Below are 15,964 nucleotides of genomic sequence, written 5' to 3'. Positions count from 1 at the left end.
GAGATTCTTGGTGGAGTGTTCTGATCCTGCTGTCATTTACATTCCCTTCTACCTCAGTCTCCTCCAGTTTATGGTGGGGAGGGAGACATCAGGGCTTCAGGAACTGAGAGTTATTTGCCTCTGGAAATTTGTGCTATTGATAAGATAACCTCCCTGTTTAGGTTTCTAGGACATCTGTAGAGCAAGGAAGATTCCTGTTCTGCAGGATTGTGATCTCTGCAAGTTAACTATTTATCGTTTTATGGCAGTCAGGGGTGCCCGAGGAATGCTACATATATTACGGAGGGGAGCAGGTGGAGAGGGGGGTGCAAGGTGCCAGCTTTTGCCCTGTCCTCAGCCAGCCTCCTGCTCCCTCATCACCATGTGCATGCCCAAGCACACGCTCTCAGATAAATAAATAAAATCTTAAAAGGAAAAAAAAAAGAAAACTGTAGCCAACTGAAGCAAGAAAAAAGACAAACAGTATCAAGAATAGAAAGGGGGGGGCGCCTGGGTGGCTCAGTGGGTTAAGTCGCTGCCTTCGGCTCGGGTCATGATCTCAGGGTCCTGGGATCGAGTCCTGCATCGGGCTCTCTGCTCAGCAGGGAGCCTGCTTCCTTCTCTCTCTCTCTCTCTGCCTGCCTCTCAGTGTACTTGTAATTTCTCTCTGTCAAATAAATAACCTTGTACTGAACATCCTGAGTGCACTTGACCCGTGCCAGGGGCAGGGCACACAAATATCATAGGATCTAACCAGCAGGGCAAAATGTAGGCCCTCATGGGCCTGATGCATTCAGGGAAACAAGCACGTGGAGACAGATCATGTAACAGGATGGAGCCATAGTGGGGTGGCAGGTAAGGTACCCGAGAGGAAGGGGGTACCCCACAATCTCTGAGGGGGGCTAAATGATAATTTCCCAAACAAGTTAAAAACAGGAGTATCCCATCTAAAATGAGTTTGCAGAAGTAATTTTTCCAACGTGTTAATTAATGAAGAAACCACTAAGATGTTAAGACCACTTGAAAAGAGACTGTGAAAGTCGGCCACGCGTGCAGGCAATCAGGAATGCCAGGACGGCTTCACTGGCTGGAGCCACAGGGCGCCAATGCAGAAGGTTTGATGGCATCTTCTCCCGAGGACAGACACCGCTTGTAACTCTGTGGGACAAAATGCATTTGCATTGTTATGGACAAAAATTATCTCCATTTTTCACGACTTAACTTCCCTCCTTTTCCGAGGTGTAAACTAGCCTCCCGTACATACTCCTCCAGAGCCAGGTGGGCCCTGGGGAGGGGGCTGCGCCCACACCCTACGGAAAGCGTACTCATACTCGGGTCCCTCTGCCCATTTCCAAGCGGACAATGCCTCTTGGCAGGGGACTTGGGTCTGTTCACACCTGCGAGACTATCTTAGCGATGAGGGAGCAGGCGGCTGGCTGAGGACAAAGCCAAAGCTGGCACCTTGCACCCCCTCTCCACCCGCTCCCCTCGGTAATGTGTGTGACATTTCTCAGGCACCCCTGACTGCCAGAAGCGAGAAACAAAGAGTTAACTTGCAGAGATCACAATCCTACAAGAGAGGAGTCTCCCTTGGTTTACAAATGTACTAGAGATCTACAAACAAAGAAGTTACCTTATCAATAGCACAATTTCCAGAGGCAAATAACTCAGTTCTCAAGCCCTAACGTCACCCTTCCTCCATAAACAAAACTGAACAAGGCTGAGCTAGAAGGAAAGGTAAATAGAGTTAAATCTCTTCTAAACCTAAATCTCACTAACAAAGACGCTTGATAGCAGGATTGTGACATCCCACCAGGAATCTCCCAACTATCTTGATGTTCTTGGCCGGCCAAAAGACAACATGGATCAAGCAGCAGGGCCTCCGGTATCCCGGCACCTTGTAGACCCTCTTTAGCATATGAAAGCTCCATTGAAAGCTCCCTTCCCCTCCCCTTCCCCCCACCGCAAGGTACAGAACCTGCCATCTCTCACCACCCGAGGCAGCCGCTCTTTCTGCCCACGGGTCTTGTCCCCCTGCTTTAATAAACCATCATTTCGCACAAAAGATGTCTCAAGAATTCTTTCTTGGTCATCGGCTCCGGACCTCAGCCCACCGAACCTCACCTAGGTTCTAGAACTTCATCATTAGAGGATCTCAATCTAGCAAACTACGACCCGGGAGCTTTCACTTTTTATGTTTTTAAGATTGTATGTATTTGACAGAGAGAGAGCTCTAGTGGCAGGCAGAGGGAGAAAGAGAAGCAGACTCCCTGCAGAGCAGGGAGCCCGGACCAGGCTCGATCCCAGGTCCCCTGGTCATGACCTGAGCCCAAGGCAGACACTTAACAACGGAGCCACCCAGGCTGCCCCGTCCACGGGGAGCTTTTAAACATTCTGATTCCCAGGCCACACCCCAGATCCACAAAATCAGTATTTGTGGGGGGCGGTCTCTGGTGTCAGGCTCCTTAAAGCTCTTAGGTGATTCTGCTGTACTTCCAAAGAACCCCTGTCTGGAAGACAAACAAGCAGGAGCAGAAGGCCGGCTCCTCTCCCCCCCCCCCCCCACTTACCCCTGGGCCCCACCCCTTCCCTCCCCAGCTCTGCCCCATCCTTCCTCTCCGCTCCTCACCCAGGCCCAGCCTGGCTTCCACAGTGCTTCTGGGGGGTGGGGCTTCGGGGAGTGAGGGGTCCTGAAACTTGCCTACTTTTGTGCAGAAAGCACCAGGTGGTGGCAGCCCAGGACAACCCCCTTGCAACCCCACCCTGGGGGATGGTCCGGGAAGATGGCATCTTTTGAAAATGTTTTCCTCCAACACCCAGAAGGAACCCCCAGCCTGAGAGCAGCAAATGAGAAGAAATCCATCACCCTCAGGAAATTGGTTCCGGCAGCCCCGCAGAGCGGCAGTAATCAGAAGCCCTTTGAGTGCCCGGCTAAATAAATAGGTTTAAAACTAATGCACCAGCTGCTGCAGGAAAGCATGTACCCCAAGATGGGTGGGCTGTGGGGCTGCCCATATCTGCTTGGCAAGGGCATAAATCTGGGCACATGTGGGGGCCCAGCTCCCACTGGCTGCTTTCACAGAAGGCAGAATGAGCAAATAAATCTAGTGTCAGCTTCCAGAACATGTTTTCAGCCCTGGGAGAGCTGCAAATCCGGGGCAGGATGCTCATTCCTCAGAAAGGGGGTGTGCTGGGGGGGCATCAGGTTCAAAGGCGAACAGTACCCAGGACTCCCTGGGCCCCAAAGGGAAGTCTCCTAAGGTGGGTACAGAAGGCAGCCCTTGTCTGCTGAACCCCGGGCTTGCTGCCATCTCTTGGCCTCTGAGCAAGGACACTGAGAGCCATTGAGTGGTGACAGGGCTTAGCCAGGTCCTCCTGGGCCTCTCTGAGCCACCAGACTGAAGAGTCCTCATTAAGATGAGCTGTGGGAGTCACTCTGAACTACTAGGCAGCGCTCCAAGCCTGGGCACTGCTCCTGTCCCACCATCGTGACTCTTGTAAGACAAGCCACTACTCTAAGAGCTCGTTTGCTACATCAAAGTGACAGCGGGTCTTGCAAATCAGTGAATCACAGCCAATTTGCAGAGTTCCTGTTACAGGTACAAATGTGCCCGGTGTTTGAAGGGGACATTTTGAGGAAAAGAAGGACACAGAGAAGCACATCTGTGATTTCCGAAAGCAAGGCTTCCTGGGCACCAGCTGTCACCTGGCGCTTTGCTCCTCCAGCCTCCAAACCCCCTGCACAGCACCAGGGGGCAGAGACCAGAGTCACCTCCCCCTTCCCTCGGGCAACAGGAGCACACAGTTAAAAGACCCGTACATTTTGCAAACTCCCTTGTAGCCAAATGTGACAAATCACATTTGCCTGCAGGACTGATTCTTGCCGGAGGCTCCGGAGGAGACCTTCCTTGCTCTTTCCAGCTTCTAGAGGCTACTGCGTTCCTTGGCTCGTGGCCCCTTTTCCCCACCTTCAAGTCCAGCAGCTTCCAGGGTCACGTCTCCTCTCTGTCTCACTCTCCCGCTTCCGTCTTACAAGGACCCTTGTGATGACGTCGGGCCCACCCGGACAGTCCAGGACCATATCCCCATCCCGGGGTTCCCAGCTTCATCTCATCTGCAGGGGCCCTTCTGCACTGTGAGGTGACACATGCGGGGTCCGGGGACTAGGGCACGCACAGCCACGGGAGCAACTGTGCTTTCCATCCCAGCCCTACTACACCCTGTCCCTCTGACCTCACCCACGCAGATGACATCCTGTGGGAGCTGTCCCCTCTGTGCCCCTCCTCACCCCCACCCCCTGCACCAGAGAGCAGGGGGGCGGGGCGGGGGTGGAGCCAGAGTTCCAGAGGCTCGACCCCGACCCCGTCGCTCGCTCGATGGGGCTCTGGAGCCCCCGGGGGACACCGGGCACCCGAAGGAGTAAGTGCACTTTCTACTGCGACTCGGGCTGGGTTTCTGTCACCTGTACCCGCGAGACCACACACTCTGTCAGGAGACTCGGGACGCATGCGACCCCTGTGCGGGCTGCTCGGGCCATCCCTGCTGGAGAGGCCAGAAGGAAAGCAGAGGGCGGGCGGCTTTTGCCTTTTGGAGCAAGTGACTGGAGCAAGTCACCATTTGCCCCAAGTAGGGCCTTTGGCACCTCCACAGGCCTCTTGACTGGAACACAAAACCCCGGTCTTTTAGCGTGGGATGCCATTCAGCCCTAACCAGAAGCGAAGCACCGATACGTGTCACAACCTGGACGAGCTCGAAAGCAGGGGCCCCATCGCGGCTGGCTGGGACCCGCCGGCTTCAGCCCCTTTAAGACGACTTGGAGGACCCGTTTTCAAAGCCCGGGCGACTCTCTGGCCCCCGCCTCTATGGTGCGCCGTCACTTCCGGCCGGAAGTGCGTGTGCCGCGCGGCTTCGGCGCAGGAGGCGTGGAGGGAGCGTAGGCGCGCGCTTCCTCGCGGGTAAGGAAGGCGAGTCCCGGCGCGGGGCTGGCGGTCGGCCCCGGCCCGCGGGGTGACGCGGGGGGCTCCGCCGCCACCGGCCCCAGCCTGGGTCGCACGGCCCCGGACGGGGGAGGCGGAGGGGGCTTGGGCCGCACTCAGGCTCCGACGCCGGGGCGGGGCTGCGGCCGGGGGCGGCCGGGCCGGGGGCCGAGCGGGGGCTCTGCGGGGCGCGGGGGCCGCGGGTGAGCCCCCGGTTCGTGGAGCCCGCCGTGCGGCTCTCTCTCCCCGGGGTTCGTCAGAAAACGAGAGCTTCCAGCCCCCGGCGGCGAGACGCAGGCAGGCCGCGGGCGGGGCGGGAGTCCAGGGGCGGGGGTCACGCGGCGGGACGGAGGGTCTCGAGGCCGGCGGTCTGGGGAAAGGCTCCTGCGTTGCTGAACCCGCGCGGCAGTGGGTGCAGCCTTGTAGCAGGCAGCCCGAGCCTGACCTAGAGAAAACTCCCGGGAGCGGTGTCCCCCGGGTGTGGCTTTGCAGTAACAGGTGTGAGCACTCTAGCAGCAGCTTGGTGGTCATGTATGATACTGCAGACAGACGCACGCCGGGAGCCTGAGCGCTGGTCCCGCGGCGCGCGGTGGAGCCCCCGGCCCCGCGCCAATCCCGGGGTTCGCGCGCGCAGAGACGGCCGGGACAGCCCAGGCCACCGTGCTCGGGGAGCTTCGGCCCCGCTGGGGAGATGAGATCAGAGGATGGCCCTGCAGAGGGCGTAATTCAGGCTGAGGCCAAGACCCCGAAGGAAAGGGCAGTCCGGTTAGCAGCTGCATCACGAGGAGCAGATGGCGGCCTTCCCGAGCTGGACTCTGAAGGACGAGCCGGAGTTCTCTGGAAGGCCGGGGCGCCGCACGGGCCAAGGCCCAGCGAGCTAGCAAACGTGGCCAGTGTTGGAACCGGAGGAGGGCCATTGTAACCCCAACAGCAAGGGGAATGGTGTGGGGTGAAGCCGAAAACTGGGGAGGGGCTGGACCCCGCAGGGCCTGTGGCTCACTGGAGCATTTTATTTATTTATTTTTATTTTTATTATTTTTTTTAAAGATTTTATTTATTTATTTGACAGAAATCACAAGCAGGCAGAGAGGCAGGCAGAGAGAGGGAGAGGAGGAAGCAGGCTCCCTGCCGAGCAGAGAGCCCGATGCGGGACTCGATCCCAGGACCCTGAGATCATGACCTGAGCTGAAGGCAGCGGCTTAATCCACCGAGCCATCCAGGCGCCCCTCACAGGAGCATTTTAGTCTTTCCTAGTTACACGAGGGCCATTCTGGGTCATAAACGTTTCTGATTTTCAAGAGGATGAGGCACTAACGTCTGGAATCTCACGAGAACGCTAGGTACAACACAGTGCCGTCCAGTGGAGCTTCTGCAGTGTTGGAAATGGTCGAGGTCTGCCCTGTCCCGTAGAGCAGCCACAAGCCACGTGTGGCTGTCGGACACTTGGCAGGGTGGCGGGTGCTGCCAAGGGACTAGGGTTTTCATTTTAGTTTAAATGTATGTAACCCCGTGTGGCCAGTGGCCATGGTGTTAGAGAACACAGGTCTAGCGGGTATCGGAGACGTAGGAGCCCCTTTATTGGAATCCAGACGCACAGAGACTCCCGTCTCCTGCACCTCATGCCCTCCCGGGTAAAGGCGGAGGGCTTCTGCCTTTCAGAGATTCCTCCCGTCTTCTGGCGAGCTCATACCTACCAGTGCCTTTGTGCTCTTGGCTGGAAGGCGGTGTGCTCTTCGCGAAGTGACTCCATCCCTTGGCCTCCTGGGTGGTCCTGAGCACACGGATGGAGGAGTGCCTGCAGTGGCCCGGGCATGCTGTCTGTGACCCAGGGCAGGGAGAGGGGGCTTAGAATCTAGAGAGGTGGGCATGGTAAGTGCTGTGGAGCCACAGGAAGGGACATAGCCAATAGGACATAATGGCATGTGACCCCGTGGGGACATAAAGGCTGTTACCTGCTGATGACATGTGGCAAAGGGCAGGAGGGGTGGACGTGCCTGAGTATGTGGGCAGCTTGTGAGTCGAGGCCAATCTGGGGAAGCATGTGGCTGTGGGCAGGGAAGAGAATGTAGGAACGCAGAGGCTGGGGTGGGGTTTCGGGGCGTTGTCAGAGCCCAACTTCATTGTGGCTTCCATGCAGGCAGGTGTCTGAGGCGGGATGATCGCGGCGGGGGGGTAGGAAATCCCTGTGGTTGCCTCCACGGACCTACCGAGGAGGTGGCCAGCCCCGCACGGGGCCCGCAGACCTGGAAGGAGGAGGGGCCGGTAGAGGTGGGGTCACTGCAGGGCATCTTCCGCGGTGTGTTCTGGGTGGTAAGATGGGGGGGGTGTTCTGTGGTGCTAACAGCCTACGAAGGTAGAATGAAAACTGACAGAGTGTACTTTCTTTGCAGGTGAGTTCGCGGGAAGATCTGTGTGCGGGGTGAATGGTTTCTTTCCGGCCTGCTTCCATGTACCTGAAGTGTAATTGTTGGGGGCTTGAACTTTCCAGCTTTCTTGGGTTTCATTTAACTCAGCCATGTAGCTTCTGCATGCCGACCTGCTGAAGACCCTGTTTTGTATGGATACAAATAAAAGGGGTCCGTCCCCAAGGAGACTTTCTCGTGCACTCTATGGTCTTTGCCCCCACCGACCTTGCCCGCAGTGTGTCACCTCTGCTGCTGAGATGCAGTCGGCAGCACGGTTCCCAGCTGAGGAGACTGAGCTGTTCGCGCTTCTCTGTAGGAAGTGTGGGCGCTGGGGGCACTGCTCATCCTGGAGGAGCTTGGGCTGTCTAGAAGGGGGGGCACGTGGAGGGAGGTGACCTCTGTCTCCGTGGTCTAGGAGGAAGGGGTGGCCAGCGTAGTTTAGGGTCGTGTTCACCTTGTGCAGACTTCACTTTGGATAGAGGTTTCCAGAAAGTGGCTGCTGGCCTCAGAACTGGTTGCCGGTAGCTGCTGGGCGCTGCCCACCTCTGCTTCCTCAGCTGGGTCTCGAGCCCCATGCGGGCTCCGTCTTCCCCGGAGGATTCTCCCGGCCTTCCTCTCTGAATGCTCACCACGTATCGGCCTTCCTCTCTGAATGCTCACCACGCATCGATGTGAGGAAAGGAAAAGCCTTTCCTCTATTTCCTGCTGTCTTTACGGGACAGGGTATGACCTGCACGGGTTTTATGTAGTCTGGGAAGGTTATCCTGACCTTCAGGCCTAGTGCCACACCCAGAGTTCCTGCCTGTCGACCTCGCTGGTGTCTGTTCTTGCCGCACTTAGTGAATAATCTTGCCTCAGCATCCCCTGGCCCAACCCTCTTCTGGTCCGGCTCAACTCCAGGAGGGGAGGGGCTGCCCCACGAGTGCCTGCAGAGCCAAGACGGTAACATCAGACCTTGCCAGGGAAGCCGTTGGTGGTCTTTGTCACAGACCCCTAGTCTGAGAGCCCCCCCCCCCCGGGGGGACAGCAGCTGGCCTGTCAGCCCTGAGGGGCAGAAGTACCTGCTGGGCGTAAAGGGGCCTTTCCCATCCTGGCTCCGCCCCCGGCCCACTGTGTCCCCTTAGGCCGGTCGCTTCCCTGTTTCTTAGTAAAATGGGGACCACGGGACGGTGACTCCCAAAGGTGGGCACCTGTGAGCACGGCAGACTGACAGACTGGCTGTTGCCCACTCTCGGATTTTCAGGGCGTTTCATGGTGTTTCCGGCCGCGAGCTTCCAGAGCGCTGGTATGCAGTGGGTCCCAGCAGCCAAGATGCCGTCTGTCGCAGAAGGGTCCCTGGGAGCTAGGGCGGGTTTGCTACAGCCTCTTGGCTTTTTCACCCGGTCCGTGTTCACGATTGGGCCACTCACGAGAGCACATAATTCCAGGGCGGGCCCTGCCCTCCTCTGCATGCTGGACCTTAGAGGAAGCGTGATAATTGCCCGAATTAACATTGTGTTGGGATACGTGAACTGGGGGAAATCATACGTATTGGTATTTCTGGAAAAAACAGGTTGGATCCGGGTCACTGCCTTGTTCCTGGGTGTCTCTGGAATGTGAGCGTCCACTCGGGCACAGTGGCCGTGGACGGGGCCTCGTGGCCTCAGTGTGTCGTGGAGCAGCGGCGGGGCTCTGTCTGTAGACTGACTCAGTGAGGTTCTTCAACCTTTGGTCCGATAGATGAATCAGAAGCGTTCGCTGCCCGCCCCTCACACCCCCCGCAGGAACATCGTGTTTCTAGCACGGAAAATGATGGCACGGGAGTGCTTCATGTCGGTGGGGTCAGCTGTGGTGTACAGGGGCCTCTCGTTCTTGTTTGGTGTTGGCGACAACAGAGGAGGGTGCCCGCGTGTCCCCGGTGCGTCCATGTGGCTCGGTCTGAGACCTCTAGGGCAGGAGAGCCTGGGAGAACAGGAGAAGGACGAAGAGAGCCGCTGATTCCGAGGGATGTGGGCTGAGATCCTGCAGTCTTCCCCGCAGCCCCTCTTCTATTCACCCCTCCGGATGCTTCCCCAGTGTGGGTGCTTCACACTGAATTTCTGCCCCTTTCCTCTGGGGCCGCACCCCAAGACGACAGCCTCCATCCATCCTGCACCTTGGTGCGGTGCGCGCGGCTCTGTCGGTGATGGGAGGGAAGCCCGAATCCACCGGAGGGGCTCGGGATTGCGTTTGTCTGAGGCCCTACCTGAGAATATTCCCCAGCTGTCTCCTGCTCGGTCACTCGGTTCCAGCTGGCCTGGGCGCGGCGATGGTGTACTTGCTTCCCCCACAGAACACGTAGCTAAAATAGGCTGCCCATAGGACACGGACAGGCTTCAGGGTTTCCGGGTTTTGTTCCTCTGGTTTATGTAAGAGGGTTGAGGCCGGCAGGAGTCCAGTCTTTTCGAAGAACTGGGCCTTTTAATAATAGCAGTGGGTAATGAAATGCACAGTCCCTAAGAAGCAATGTTTTTTGATGTTAAAACATGGAGCACAAAAGGCCTGTTGCAGCAAAGGGACTAAGAAAACAGTTACCCGCTGCACGGTCTTGAACTTCTCTCTTTGTCCACTAGAGGACGCAGTTCTGATGCGCCACTGTGTTCGCTTTTGTAACTTGGTCCACTTTTAGTTTTTTAATTTCGCCAAGCCCTTATTTTACCAGAAATTCAGATTGAACCAGAAGTTCAATCTGCAGGGTTGGGCTCCTTGTTAGGACTCTGCCAAGAGGTCCCCACTGCACACAGCTCCTGGGAAGCATTCGTCATGTCGCAGACGAGCCAAGCCCCCGCCCAGGCACGGGGCATGCACTTGGGGAGAAGAGCACGAGAGCATGTCCTAACGCAACCTTCCGTCCACACTCCCTCCGGGGGACCAGTTCTAGTCGGCGTGAGAGATCTTTCTTGGTAAGGACTTGGGTGCAATGTATACCAGTCCTCGAGGCCTCAGACGGCATGGTAAGGGTTTAGAAGCGCCTCTCGGGAGGACGTCACTTGTACTTGCCCTTGAAAAGTACACGGCAACACGGAACCAGATCTGTGCAGAGCCCCTGTGGTTCAGGCTGCCGATCCTCGTCTGCTCGAAAGGTGCTGTTGGATTGGAAAAAGTTACGATCTCAAAGTGTCTTTTTAGGTGGAGTACTAAATGTCCCCGGGTCTGGGAACCTCGTTGACCGCCCTCTGATGCATTCAACGAGCTTAACTGAGCACCGACCCCTGGCGAGTTAGGCTGGGCTGGGGAGCCAGGCACGGGCAACTCCGCCACCCTCCGAGAGGTCACGAGGGAAGGGGAGAGGCGTGGGATGGGCTCTGGAGGGAAGGAAGACGGGGCCAGCATGCAGCCGGCTGTGGAGTTGCCGCTTCAGATCAGGTTGCTCGGGGAAGGGCCCGCATCCTAAAGGAAGAGAGGAAGTCACGCCAAGTCTGGCAGCGCGTCCCGGCAGGGGGAGCGGGCAAAGCGGGTGACCAAGGCGGCTTTCTAGGGAGGGTTGGAGGTGGCTGGGTGTCTGGTCTTGCAGGGCCTCGTAGCAAAGTCTCACTTTTACTCCCAGATAGGAGTCAGTAGCTCACAGTTTTCTCTCCTCTTTTAGGGACCATTTTCCCCTGCTGTCCGAGTATTGGCCTTCGAAGTCTTTCCTGTTCTTGGGCTAACAGACTGGCCCAGTGCGGGGACCCGTGATCGATGCAGAGGGAGTGTGCAGCTGTGGGAGGCGCCCTCTCACCTCTGTTGAACCGTAACCATGTTGTTCCTCAGGGAACTAACCTGGACTTGGGAAGAGACATTTGGATAGAAGTTCCTGGGACAGCCTGTTGCCTTTCCTCTTGTAGATGAAGCCAGAGACCGCCCGGACGTCCTGTCTCACCCACTGTCTGTTCTCTGGCCTCTTCCACTTCTAGAAACCATGTACTTCTTGTTTTTTGTATTTTTTTTTTTTCCAACAAAGAGTAGATCTGTGTCATTTAAATTACTACCAAGAAGACAACAAAGTATACTCTCCTCTAACCTTCACAGGGCAGGGGTCTGTTTTGGTTTTACGTGGTTACACATAATGACTGTGTTTAAAAGCGATTCTTCGTTCCAATATTTTTTTCAGATCAATTATGCAACTGCAGCAGAAAACCAGTTCTTTTCTTGCAAGTGTAATTAAAGATGGAGCCAAGTGAGTCAGGGGAAGGTCACGTGTCTCAGGCTTGGCAGCTGTGCCAGCGTGTCCCGGTTATGCAACACTGTTTTCGACCTGCGGCCCGTCAGCAAAACCTTCAGATGATCGTATGGAATTAAAATAAGACTTTAACTTTCTTTGAACAACATGTTCTTTGTTAAAACCAGACTTGGGCTTTTAATACTGACTTCCACTAGAGGCTCCGTATTCCATGCCCTGGGCTGTCCCCGCGGAACGCATTTCTTAAAGTCAAACTCCCCACTTTCGTGCCCCTTTGAAACCTTGACTTGGTTGTCATCCGTCACGAAGACTTATGGGCAAAGCGTCCCCAAATCCCCATCACTCCTGTGCGGTCTCTGTTCCAAATTGCCACACCCCTTTGAAAGTTAATGGAGGAGATAAAAAATCGTAGGAAGTCTAAATGAGGGGCGCCTGGTGGCTCAGTGGGTTAAGCCTCTGCCTTTGGCTCAGGTCATGATCCTGGTATCGAGTCCTGCATGGGCTGCTCCGCGGAGAGCCTGGTTCTCCCTCTCTGCCTGCCTCTCTGCCTACTTGTGATCTCTGTCAAATAAATAAATAAAATCTCTAAAAAAAAAAAAGAAGTCTAAATGAAATAGAGGGGTTCCTTCCTCCGTTTGCTTTAACATACACGTAAGCACTGCTTGGTGTTTGTTTTCATTTTTAATTTTTTTCCTAAAGTAACTACACAAGTTCTTTTGTTTTGAGAGAGGTGGGGGAGGGGCAGGGAGCGAAGCTAAGTGGCTCCACGACCAGCCTGGAGGCGATGCCGGGCTTGATCTCACAACCCCGAGGTCATGACGAACCAAAATCAGGAGTCGGATGCTTAGCCGACTGCACCACCCGGGTGCCCCCACGATGCACGAGTTTGAAAGCTCAGGGTTAAACCGCTGGCCCCAACAGCGGCTCCCTGCCCGGCTCCTGCGGGCCTGCTCTCGGACAGCCTTTCCCCTCGCTCTGTCTTCCAGGCGCGCTCGACTCCCGCTTCCCACCATCGTGTTTGTGCTGCTGCTTTTGGCTCATCGTCTTAAGCCTCGCCTGTCGACTTCCATTCTGGGGGACTCGGGCCACGTGCTCACAGACCCCCTCTGTTTCCCCTTCCTCCAGTACAGTCATCCTGTGTGAATTCTGTTCGGCTCCGCATTGTGTTGTCTTGCAGGAAACGATGCTTCCCGTCCTCCCGGCTTCGCCCTGCGAGACCCTCTTCGTCTCCTTCTTGTTCTCCCCTCGTTCCTGCTGTTTCTCTGGCTGAGCATTCTTTGGTCACCAGCTCTTGTCCCCACGGGCCGGGCCCCGGAGCTTCTCGGCCTGACTTTACACAAGGGCAACCACATGGCGTCATGTGTCCATTCTGCTTGTCCTTAGATGTGTGAAAGAAGACTTCAGACAGTGTCGTCAGGAGAATGTTGTTGGGTTTTGTTAAAATCACCTGCGTGAGGGGAGAAGCCAATTCAGAAGTTCAGTTTTAGTTAGGAGTTTTATATTTTACAGGAAAATATGAAGGTTGGATTATTGTCAGGGCAAGGAGAAAAAGAATCCTGGCTGAAGGTCTGACAGTGAGCTGGGTGGGTAGGTAACTGGTTTCCCGGGAAATTCCTTAAAAATTATGTCAAAGGATGCCAATTTCCCCAGAATTTTAATCAGGCAGAAAAAGGCTCTGTCCCAAGACAAGTTTAGGCCAATTTTTTTTTTTTTTTTTTTTTTTTTTTTTTTTTTTTTTTTTTTTAAGATTTGATTTATTTGACAGAGAGGCAGGCAGAGAGAGAGGGGAGAAAGCAGGCTCCCTGCGGAGCAGAGAGATCATGACCTGAGCTGAAGGCAGAGGCTTTAACTCACTGAGCCACCCAGGCACCCCCAATTTTTTTTTAAGAGTTTATTCTTTAGGGTGCCTGGGTGGCTCAGTGGGTTAAAGCTTCTGCCTGCGGCTCGGGCTGTGGTCCCAGGGTCCTGGGATCGAGCCCCGTGTAGGACTCTCTGCTCAGTGGGGAGCCTGCTTCCCCTCCACCCCTCCTGCCTGCCTCTCTGCCTACTTGTGATCTCTGTCAAATAAATAAATAAATCTTTAAAAAAATATTTTATCCATTTATTTGACAGAGAGACAGCAAGAGCCGGAACACGAATGGGGGAGTGGGAGAGGCAGAGGGAGAAGCAGACTCGCTGCTGAGCAGGGAGCCCGATGCGGGGCTGGATCCCAGGACCCCATGATTATGACCTGAGCCAAAGGCAGACATTTAACAACACCACCAGGTGCCCACCAAACTTTTTTCTTTAAGATTTTATTTATTTATTTGACAGAGAGCACAAGTAGGCAGAGCAGCAGACAGAGTTCGGAGAAGCAGGCTCTGCACTGAGCAGGGAGCCCTGCGGGGCTTGATCTCAGGACCCTGGGATCATGACCTGAGCTGAAGGCAGAGGCTTAACCCAGTGAGCCACCAAGGCATCCCTGGAGATTTGATTTTTAAGTAATCTTTACCCAACATAGGGCTCAAACTCAGAAGCCCAAAGTCCAGAGTCGCATCCTGCACCAACTGAGCCAGCCAGGTGCCCCTAGATCAGTTTTTTATATCCTCTCTTTGACCTCGACATCCTATCTGACTTGCTTAAGAATGCATCTTGTTGCATTTTGGTTTTAAGAATATAAACAAGGGGCTCCTGGATGGCTCAATTGGTCGAGGGACTGCCTTTAGCTCAGGTCATGATCCTGGAGTCCTGGGATGGAGCCCCATGTCAGGCTCCCTGCTCAGACCTTCCCCCTCATGCTCGCTCGCTCTCATTCTGTCTCTCTCAAATAAATAAATAAAATCTTTAAAAAAAAAAAAACTATAAAGGAAAGCATTGCCTAGTTCAGCACTTTCCAAACAACGAGCACGGGCAGATCCCTGGCAGATTTGTTAAATGCAGATCTTGGTACAGTGGGGCTGAGGTGGGGCCTGGGATTCTGCATTTCTCACCAGTTCCCTGGTGCTGCTGGTCCAGGGACCACACTTTAAGGAGTAAGGGAGGGCATTTTTGGTGGCCTGGTGCACCTCCCATTGGCGGTAGACTTGGGTGTAGGTTTAATTTGTCTGACACATCCCAAATTGTGGTTGTTAGCGGTAGCTACACGTATTCATGAGCCGGCTTCCTATATTAGGGAAGAATTTCCCGACACGGCACGGCATGGGGTGGTAATGATTTCTTACCTTCTGTGCACCGAGGCCTCTCTAGTATCTAAGCTGCATTCAGTGAGGCCGTTCCATACATCGGTACGGTGGGGTGTCTGTGAGACGGTAAGCATCTCTTTACTGTTTGTCTAATAAAACTAAAGTCACATGAAAGGTCATTTAAAAACCTCCCAGCTATCAAAAACCAGAGCTGGATTAAAGTGGTAAAAACAGATTTTTATTCAGAACTAGTGCAGTAAAGGAAAAGAGAGCTCAGGATAGGATGGGGTTCCGTCCCAAATGTGGCAGGGATAGGGAGCAGGAGTGGGACAGCAGATGGAAAATCACTAGGAGGAAATGTCACGGGTGAGGGGCATTCTGGCTAAACCGACCCAGCAGGATTCTGGCTGAAGGCAGGCCAGGGCATCAGACATCACCCCGGGGCCGGTGGAGGATGAGGAACCTGGTCAGACATCCAGGAAGCTCAGGGGGGGCGAGCGGTTCTGATGAAATTGACTTAGCACAGTTCTTGCTAAAACTGGATTTTATAAGGAAGTGCACAGACAGGCCTAGGAGACGGTCCAGGAGTCTGACAAAGAATCTTTGTCCTAACCTGACCTTCATTAGTCCTTTTGAGGTTAATTTGAACGTTCTCTAAAATTTGAGAGAAAAGGAAATATTGTATAACTGAGAATAGTAAGCAAAATTTATGACAGGTCGAGGAGGTGCCAAGTAATTTGCAAATGTTACCTCGTTGAACCTCTCACTTTGTGTGGGGTCGTGGGCTCATTGAGGACGGCCCGGGGTCACAGGCTAGTATCTACTTTCTCAGTCACAGATGTGGGTCACACACTTGGATACCACGCTAAGCCCTGGGGATAGGGGAGAAACAAGACCATCACCACAGCCCTGGAGCCGGCTTTCTAGTTGAGGGAAGGCCCCTTCCCCCCAAAAAACCAAAACATCACATAGAACACACAAAGAGCCTTCAGGGACGGTCCCTGCTCTGAGGGCTGCTGGGGCTCCTTCTTTGGCTTGGCAGAGGGGGCAGGCCTCATGGGTGGCATCTGCACTGAAAGCTGAATCACGGGAGGCCGTGGGCCAGGAGGGAAGAGGGCAGGGCATTCTAGGTGGCAGGAAAAGCAAGTGCAAAGGCCATGTGGCAGGACGCAACTGAAGGTGGGCCGGGACCGGAACCTGGTGCTGCCTGACTCCGACGTCCATGGACTCCCCACGGAGGCCTCTGCCATGTTGTCGCCCAGTGTT

At 54.9% G+C, this 15,964-nt stretch overlaps 1 long non-coding RNA gene and 1 other non-coding gene across 5 annotated transcripts; both read left to right on the top strand.

Annotated features, from left to right (window-relative positions):
* The first annotated feature begins 4,404 nt into the window (after nt 1-4,404).
* LOC131817014 (uncharacterized) lies at nt 4,405-11,674 on the top strand. Of its 4 annotated transcripts, XR_009348271.1 has the most exons (4): nt 4,941-6,295; nt 7,346-10,281; nt 10,965-11,278; nt 11,469-11,674. It is a non-coding gene; the product is annotated as an uncharacterized LOC131817014 (long non-coding RNA). The 4 variants fall into 4 exon arrangements; XR_009348270.1 differs by lacking the exon at nt 4,941-6,295 and adding an exon at nt 4,405-4,934 and having other exon boundaries at nt 10,965-11,674; XR_009348272.1 differs by lacking the exon at nt 10,965-11,278.
* LOC131817227 (small Cajal body-specific RNA 16) lies at nt 5,321-5,506 on the top strand. The gene has a single exon (XR_009348411.1). It is a non-coding gene; the product is annotated as a small Cajal body-specific RNA 16 (non-coding RNA).
* Nucleotides 11,675-15,964: the final 4,290 nt, after the last annotated feature.

This window comes from Mustela lutreola, chromosome 15 (genome assembly GCF_030435805.1).
Source record: "Mustela lutreola isolate mMusLut2 chromosome 15, mMusLut2.pri, whole genome shotgun sequence".
Lineage (NCBI taxonomy): Eukaryota > Metazoa > Chordata > Mammalia > Carnivora > Mustelidae > Mustela > Mustela lutreola.
This window is presented reverse-complemented; position numbering and strand designations above follow the sequence as displayed.